Raw genomic sequence first — 9,316 nt, 5'->3', positions numbered from 1 at the left:
AAAAAAAAAAAAAAAAAAAAAAAAATCATCTTCTTTTAACAAGAAAGAAAGAAAGAAAGAAAGAAAGAAAATAGCCACAGTAAACATAATCCAACTTCTAACAACAAAAATAACAGGAAGCAGCAATCTGTTTTTCTTAATATCTCTTAATATCAATGTACTCAATTTCCCAATGAAAAGACACAGGCTAACAGACTGGATACATAAAGAGGACCCAACATTTTGCTGCATACAAGGAACCCAGCTCAGTGACAAAAACAAACACTGCCTCAGAGTAAAAGGCAGGAAAAATTTCTCCAAGTAAATGGTCCCAAGAAACAAGCTGGAGTAGCCATTCTAATATTAAATAAAATTGACTTTCAACCTAAAATGATAAAAATAGATACGGAGGGACACTTTATACTCATCAAAGGAAGAATCTACCAAGAAGAACTCTCTATTCTGAACTCCTATGCTCCTAATACAAGGGTACCTACATTCATAAAAGAAACTTTATTAAAGCTCAAAGCACACATTACACCACACACAATAATAGTGGGAGACTTCAACACCCCACTCTCTACAATGGACAGTATCATGGAAACAGAAACGAAACAAAGACATAGTGAAATTCATAAAAGTTATGAAACAAATGGATTTACAGATATCTATAGAACATTTTATCCTAAAACAGAAGAATATACCTTCTCTCAGAACCTCATGGTACCTTCTCCAAAATTTGATCAGTCACAAAATAGGCCTCAAAAGATACGAGAAGATTGAAATAATTCCATGTATCCTATCAGATCACCACAGATGAAGGCTGGATTTCAATAACAACATAAACAGTACATACACGTGGAAGCTGAACAAGACTTTATTCAATAATAATTTGGTCAAGAAAGAAATAAAGAAAGAAATTAAAGACTTTTTAGAGTTTAATGAAAATGAAGCCACAACATACACAAATTTATGGGACACAATGAAAGCAGAATTAATAGGAAAACTCATAGCTATGAGTGCCTCAAAAAAAAAAAAAAAAAAAAAAAAAAAAAAAAAAAAAAGACTAACATCTTGACAGCAAATCTGAAAGCTATAGAACAAAAAGAAGCAAATACGCCGAAGATGAGTAGACAGCAGGACATAATCAAACTCAGAGCTGAAATCAAGCACATGGAAACAAAAAGAACTATTCTAAGAATCAACCAAACCAGGAGCTCGTTCTTTGAGAAAATCAACAGAATAGACTTAGCCACACTAACCAGAAGGCACAGTGACAGTATCCTAATTAACAAAATCAGAAATGCAAAGGGAGACATAACAACAGACACTGAGGAAATCCAAAAAATCATGAGATCCTGCTACAAAAGCTTATACTCAACAAAACTGGAAAACCTGGATGAAATGGACAATTTTCTAGACAGATACAAGGTACCAAAGTTGAATCAGGATCAGATAAATGATCTAAACTGTCCCATATCCCCTAAAGAAATAGAAACAGTAGTTTTCAGTACCCAAGAGCCAGTAGCAGAGTTTTCTCAAGGAGCTGTCAGCATTGTTTCTCCTCAAAAGTTTGTGTTCATTCTCAATGTTGGGATGCCTGCATGGTTGTGGATGGAGGAACATCTTTTGAGTTTAAAGATGTTCCTCCATCATTGGAGCAATTGCTTCAATGACAATCAATAAAGAAGATGAGCTTCAAACTGTGATTCTAGAACAGTGAAAGGTTTCCTCAGACAACCGGTTTGATTACTAGAGACATTTTTTTTCTGCAGATACAGAAGACCAGCCATAGACTGACCTTTCTATGATTCTTAATGACAGGCTACCCCAAAAGTCAAGGTGATAAAATGGGATGCATGTGCTCTCCTGCTGATTCTGACAGACAGAGCTGTTCACCTTGAGAGAGAGATGGACTATGTAGACTACAATTATGTGAAAGTTTCTCTGTACAATTTATAGTTGGTAACCATGAGCATTGTTACTCTTTAGGAGGCAGGTTAAATAAAGGATTAAGGATTTAGGATTTGAAATTTAACTGTACTGGTGTTGTTTTCTTCCTAACTTTGTGGGATTGGCCACATGTAGCAGTTGATTAGTACACTTTTTATAGTACCTAAAAGTAAAGATTTTTAAAAATTTTTATGATGGGGAATTTTGATAAATCCTGATGTTGACTTAACTGAAGTTGATAAATGTGGGTTTTTCTTAATTAGATATTTTCTTTACTTACATGTCATATGATTTCTCCTTTCCTAGTTTCCCCTCCAAAAAAAAAAAAAAAAAAGAAAAAACCCTTGTTCCCTCCCCCTCTCCCTGCTAGGCACACCACCCACCCCACCCTCTCCCACTTACTGCCCCTGGCATTCCCCTATACTGGGGCACAGAACCTTCACAGCACAAAGGGCCTCTCCTCCCATTGATGACAGACTTGGCCATCCTCTACTATACACATGCTACCAGAGCCATCAGTCCATTATGTGTATTCCTTGGTTGGTGGTTGAGTCCCTGGGAGCTCTGAGGGTACTAGTTAGTTCATATTGTTGTTCATTCTAAGGGGCTGCAAACCCTTCAGTTCCTTTGGTCCTTTCTGTAACTTCTTCATTGGGGACCCTGTACTCAGTTCAATGGATGGCTGTGAACCTCTACTTCTGTATTAGTCGGGTACTGTCAGAGACTCTCAGGAGACAGCTATATCAGGCTGAAGTGCCTTTCTTTCAGTCTCTACTCCATAGTTAGCCTCTGTAACTCCTTCCATGGGTATTTTGTTCCCTCTTTTTAAGAAGGAATGAAGTGTCCACATTTTGGTCTTCCTTCTTCTTGAGTTTCTTGTGGTTTGTGGATTGTACTTCGAGTATTCCGAACTTCTGGGCTAATAACAACTTATCAGAGAGTGCATACAATGTGTGTTCTTTTGTGATTGGGTTACCTCACTCAGGATGATATTATTCAGAACCATCCATTTCCCTAAGAATTTAATAAACTCATTGTTTTTAATAGCTGAGTAGTACTCCATTGTGTAGATGTACCACAACTTCTGTACCCATTCCTCTGTTGAGGAACATCTGGGTTGTTTCTAGTTTCTGGCTATTATAAATAAGCCTGCTATGAACATGGTAGAGCATGTAGTAAATGTATTTTATATAGCTAAGAATTTTCTAATTCTAGGAAAAACTGTAATGGAATCACTATTGATTGAGAAAGTGGGAGCATTTTTAAGATTATTTGTAGACAAATTCTGACTTGTTTGGGTAATGTCAACAATGCTTGATGAAACACATCTATGGGACATATCATGGTGCTTTGTAAAGGTATTGATTTCCATAATAATTGTTGTTCAGACAAGTAACTGAGTCCAATAGCCCCTTTCCTGTTTTTGGTTTTGAATTTCTATTATGAAATCAAGGATTAAAAGAATAATCAATGATTGTGTTTTGTTAGGAGTTCAGTAAAATGGTCAAAAGCCCTTTAGTCTTGGGAATGGACTCTTTAGTAAACACCTAAGACCTATGACTTAGTTTTGGAATTCCCGTAAGATACTATTGTGATTTCCATTTATTATATTCTAAAATTTAAACAATAGTTTGTGGGCTAAAACATAAGAGTTTCCCCATCTTCAGGTATCAAAACCACTTTTAGTTTTGGAGGAAACTATTTTAATTCTTGATTTCGTTTTCACAAAAATCCCCCATTGCTAAATAAAGGGCGATACTTTCATGTCAGTTTTTTCAGCCTTGTGTATTTTCACTTGTTGGTGAAATTGCTTTTTTATTGACAAAATATTTATTGAAGATCCATTCTGTGCCATCTATCATATATTATAAGTATATATATCTGTATCATGTTATAGATATGTCATATATGATATAATAAAGTGTCACATAGACATTGAAATAGATTGTTTATAGAACTTGAGCCTAGTGAGCTTAGAAGTCAAAAACTAAAGCTAACATATATGATCAGATGAAATGCTCTTAGGTTTGCCAAACTTAACATGCTGCTCTTAACAATTAAAAATAAATGTCACTGTGTGAGGTAATTTAGTTTTCTATCTAAGTTTTTGGGTTTATTCAGAACATTTTCCTTGACTATCTACAGAAGGAAATAAGTGGGATTTTTTTGCTGAGCCAACTCTAATTTCTAGTTTGACTTTTTTAAAAGAATATATTTGAGATGTTCATTTATATGAAAGTTAAATTCTACACTATAGAGAATGCCTCTAATAGGCTTAAAATACCTTGTTAGAAAAAATGCCACTCTCATCCTAAATATATATAAATCTGGTTGTCCATGATTTACCACAGATCTATTTATATATACCATTAACTTGTAACTAGCTGTGTGGAGTTGTTCATAAACTGCTTTGGAAAGGTATTAAAATTACTTACTGTGCTCCACCTACAATCAAACTTCTGCTCTGTGGCAGGCAGGGATTTATTTGTAATAGACTAATGGCAAAAGATGTTGGAATATCAGAAATATCGTTAAATGGGTTAACTTTTAATGACCACTTTATTCAAATAAAATTAAACCATAGCCTGTTCAAAAAAGAGAGAGAAAAAGAAAAAAAAAGAAACAAAAAGTAAAGAAAAAATAGAAACAGTCATAAATACTCTCCAAACCAAAAAAAGTCCAGGACCTGATGGGTTTAGTGCAGAGTTCTATCAGACCTTCAAAGAAGACCTTATACCAATACTCCTCAAACTATTCCACAAAGAGAAACAGAAGGTACTCTACCCAATTTGTTCTATGAAGCCACAATTACTCTGATACCTAAACCACACAAAGACCCAACAAAGAAAGAGAACTTCAGACCAATTTCCCTTATGAATATCGATGTAAAAATACTCAATAAAATTCTTGCAAAACAAATCCAAGAATACATCAAAAATGATCATTGATCATGATTCAGTAGGCTTCATCCCAGGAATGCAGGGATGGTTCAATATATGGAAATTCATCAACATAATTAACTATATAAACAAACTCAAAGGAAAAAAAAAAACATATGATCATCTCATTAGATGCTGAGAAAGCATTTGACAAAATCCAACACTCCTTCATGATAAAAGTCTTGGAAAGATCAGGAATTCAAGGCCCATACATAAACATAGTAAAAGTATTATACAGCAACTCAATAGCCAACATCAAACTAAATGGAGAGAAACTTGAAGCAATCCTACTAAAATCAGGGACTAGACAAGGCTGCCCACTCTCTCCCTACCTATTCAATATTGTACCTGAAGTCCTACCCAGAGCAATTAGAAAACAAAAGGAGATCAAAGGGATACGAATTGGAAAGGAAAAAGTGAAATTATCACTATTTGCTGATGATATGATAGTATACTTAAGTGACCCCAAAAATTCCACCAGAGATTTCCTAAACCTGATAAACAACCTCAGCAAAGTAGCTGGTTATAAAATTAAGACAAACAAATCAGTAGCCTTCCTCTACACAAGGGATAAACAGGCTGAGAAAGAAATTATGGAAACAACATCCTTCACAATAGTCACAAATAATATAAAATACCTTGGTTTGACTCTAACTAAGCAAGTAAAACATCTGTATGACAAGATCTTCAAGTCACTGAAGAAAAAAAATCAAAGATCTTCGAAGATGGAAAGATCTCCCATGTTCATGGATTGTCAGGATTAATGTAGTAAAAATGGTCATCTTGCTGAAAGCCTTCTACAGATTTAATGCAATCCTTATTAAAATTACAACTCAATTCTTCAAAGAGTTAGAAAGAGAAATTCATATGGAATAACAAAAAACCTAGGATAGCAAAAACTATTCCTAACAATAAAAGAATTTGGAAATCACCATACCTGATCTCAAGTTGTACTAGAGAGCAATTGTGATAAAAAATTGCATGGTATTGGTACAGTGACAGGCAGGTGGATCAATGGAATAGAACTGAAGATGCAGAAATGATCCCACACACCTATGGTCACTTAATCTTTGACAAAGGAGTTAAAACCATCCAGTGGAAAAAGGACACCATTTTCAACAAATGGTGCTAGTTCAATCGATAGTTAGCATGTAGAAGAAAGTAAATCAATCCACTCTTACCTACTTTTACAAAACTCAAGTCCAAGTGGATCAAGGACCTCCACATAAAACTAGATACACTGAAGCTAATAGAAAAGAAAGTGGGGAAGAGCCTTGAGCACATGGGAACAGGAGAAAATTTCTTGAACAGAACAACAGTACTTTATGCTCTAAGATAAAGAATTGAAAAATGGGACCTCATTACATTGCAAAGCTTCTGAAAGGCAAAGGACATTGTCAATAGGACAAAAGAGCAATGAACAGATTGGGAAAAGATCTTTACCAATCCTATATCTGATAGAGGGCTAATATCCAATATATACAAAGAACTCAAGAAGTTAGACTCCAGAGAACCAAATAACTCTATTAAAAATGGGGTACAGAACTAAACAAAGAATTCTCACCCGAGGAATACTGAATGGCTGAGAAGCACCTAAAGAAATGTTCAACATCATTAGTCATCAGGGAAATGCAAATTGAAACAACTCTGAGATTCCCCTTCACACCAATCAGAATGGCTAAGATCAAAAATGCAGGTGACAGAATATAGGGTAGAGGATGTGAAGAAAGAGGAACGCTCCTCCATAGCTAGTGGGATTGCAAGCTGGTACAACCACTCTGGAAATGAGTTTGGCGGTTGCTCAGAAAATTGGACAGAGTACTACCTGAGGACCCAGCTATACCACTCCTGGGCATATACCCAGAATGCTCCAACATGTAAAAAAAACACATGCTCCACTATGTTCATGGCAGCCTTATTTATAATAGTCAGAAGCTGGAAAGAACCCAGATGTCCCTCAACAGAGGAATTGATACAGAAAATGTGGTACATTTACATTATGGAGTACTATTCAGCTACTAAAAACAATGAATTAATGAAATTTGAAGCAAATGGATGGAACAAAAAATATCATCCTGAGTGAGGTAACCTAATTACAAAAGAACACACATGGTACACACTCACTGATAAGTGGATATTAGCCCAGAAGCTCGGAATACCCAAGATACAATCCACAAACCACATGAAACTCAAGAAGGAAGACCAAAGTATGGATACTTCAGTCCTTCTTAGAAGGAGGAACAAAATACCCATGGAAAGAGTTATAGAGAGAAAGTGTGGAGTAGAGACTGAAGGAATGACCATCCAGAGACTGCTCTACCTGGGGGATCCACCCCATATTCAGTCACTAAAGCCAGACAGTATTGTGGATGCCAATAAGTGCTAGCTGACAGAAGCCTGTTATAGTTGTCTCCTGAAAGGCTCTACCAGTGTCTGACAAATACACAGGTGGAGGCTTGCAGCCAATAATTGGACTGAGCACAGAGTCCCCAATGGAGGAGCTTGATGAAGGACCTAAGGAGCTGAAGGGGTTTGCAGCACCATAGGAGGAACAACAATATGAACCAACCAGTGTCCCCAAAGCTCCCAGGGACTAAGCCACCAACCAGAGTACACACGGTGGGACTCATGGCTCCTGCTGCATATGTAGCAGAGGGTGGCCTTGGTCCTGTGAAGGCTCTATGCCCCAGTGTATGGGAATGCCAGGACCATGAAGTGGGAGTGAATGTGTTGGTGAGCAGGGGGAGTGGGAAAGGGATAGAGAATTTTTCAGACTAGAAAAGAGGAAAGAGGATAACATTTGAAATGTAAATAAAGAAAATATATAATAAATAAAATGCAAAAAATAAAAATAAAGAATAAATATAGATATGGCTCTGAATTTTAATGTCATGCCTACGTACACGTATGTGGGGGGTTTATAGCCATTATATACTATAACAATAGTAATTGATACTTCATTACCACATTTAGTAGTCTGAAGAAATGAAATTCATAATCTTAAAGTTTTACTTGTTAAGTGTATTTCCTAGGCTTTTGAGGATTAAATTAAAACCCTAAATAAAGAAGTATAATATTGTTTTTAAAAATCTTAATATCATCCTCCTCTAAAATAACTATTTTGGGTGCTAGGGTTGATGTCTTTAATTCCAGCACTAGGAAAGTAGAGCCAGATGGACATATGAGAGTTCAGTGCCAGCCTGGTCTTCATAGCAAGTTCTAGGACAGCTAGGGTTACACAAGAGAAACCCTATCTTAAAAAGGCAATATATACATACATATATGTATATATATAGCATATAGTGCTATGCTACTGTTTTGAATTGCAAAGGAACTTTTTTTTAGATCTCTGATTTAATGAAGCATAAAGGCAAAAAATGAATACTTTGTTATGCTAGTAAATGAGGACATGTTTCTCTTTTCTAATAGAAAGGAAATAAGTGAGGACAGGGACAAAGGGAACTAAACAACGAAGATTTGATGAGAAATTGGTTATAGTCCCGAGTCAAGCCAAATAAACTTAATATTACAATAGAAAATCAAATTATGAGAAGCTCTCAAAAATGTGTGTGTGTATGTGTGTGTGACCTAGCAATAATATAGACATTTTAAAATGCCTATGTCTGAATCAAGTTTATACTAATTAAGTAAAATTTGCCAAGTTGCTGAGTCTTTCTCAACTTTAGATTCCCACTTGTAGCTTTCAAAATATTATCTTCATAAAGTCCTGTTCAGTTCATGTCAGAAAATATTTGAAACAAGTTGAATTTATATTTGGCCTGTGGTAAGCAGATGATAATTTTATTGTAAATTACTGATACCTTGAATACAATCTGCTGATTCAATATCTACTCGATGACCACAGTTCTAAACTTGCAAACTAGCCACTTAAAAAAGAATACATGGTGTGCTGGTGACATAGCTGCTTTCCAGAAGAAAATGCAAAGCAACATCACAGTACCCAGGGCTTTTGTTGTAGCCCAAGGCTCCACAGAATGTACCTCCAGTACAGGAAATAAACAGTTGCCGGTTCCATCTATCAAAGCTCTCTCCCTTATGAGCAGGAATGACTAGCCAGGGTCTGTGATTATTATGAGTGGCCATGTTTCTGATGCCGTACTTTTCTATATTCTAACTGGGTTACCAGAAAAAACTACCAGCCCAATTCGAACACAGCTGGTTAATATCCCTGTCACCAAATGGTCACTGAGGAGAGGAGGGAATTTTGACATGTACAAAGAAATAAGTAAATAATTTATATAAATTGTCTACATATTAACCTTGAAAAATACTCTATAAAATAATCTGAAGAAAGGACAATCGGCCTGTTTCTATAAACTCTGTTTCCCTGGAAAAACTTGAGGTAAGATAAATGGGACCTCTACATCTGTGTCAGTCAGATACTGTCAGAGCCTCTCAGGAGATAGCTATATTTAGGCTGGCTT

At 35.9% G+C, this 9,316-nt stretch overlaps 1 protein-coding gene across 10 annotated transcripts in view; it reads right to left on the bottom strand.

The window, feature by feature from the left end:
• Nox4 (NADPH oxidase 4) overlaps positions 1-9,316 on the bottom strand; it is a 178,832-nt gene that overhangs the window by 74,753 nt on the left and 94,763 nt on the right. The window lies entirely within an intron of this gene.

The sequence above is a fragment of the Mastomys coucha genome, unplaced genomic scaffold, assembly GCF_008632895.1.
Source record: "Mastomys coucha isolate ucsf_1 unplaced genomic scaffold, UCSF_Mcou_1 pScaffold21, whole genome shotgun sequence".
Classification (NCBI taxonomy): Eukaryota; Metazoa; Chordata; class Mammalia; order Rodentia; family Muridae; genus Mastomys; species Mastomys coucha.
The sequence above is the reverse complement of the archived record's forward strand: the minus strand, read 5'-3'. Positions and strand labels throughout refer to the sequence as shown.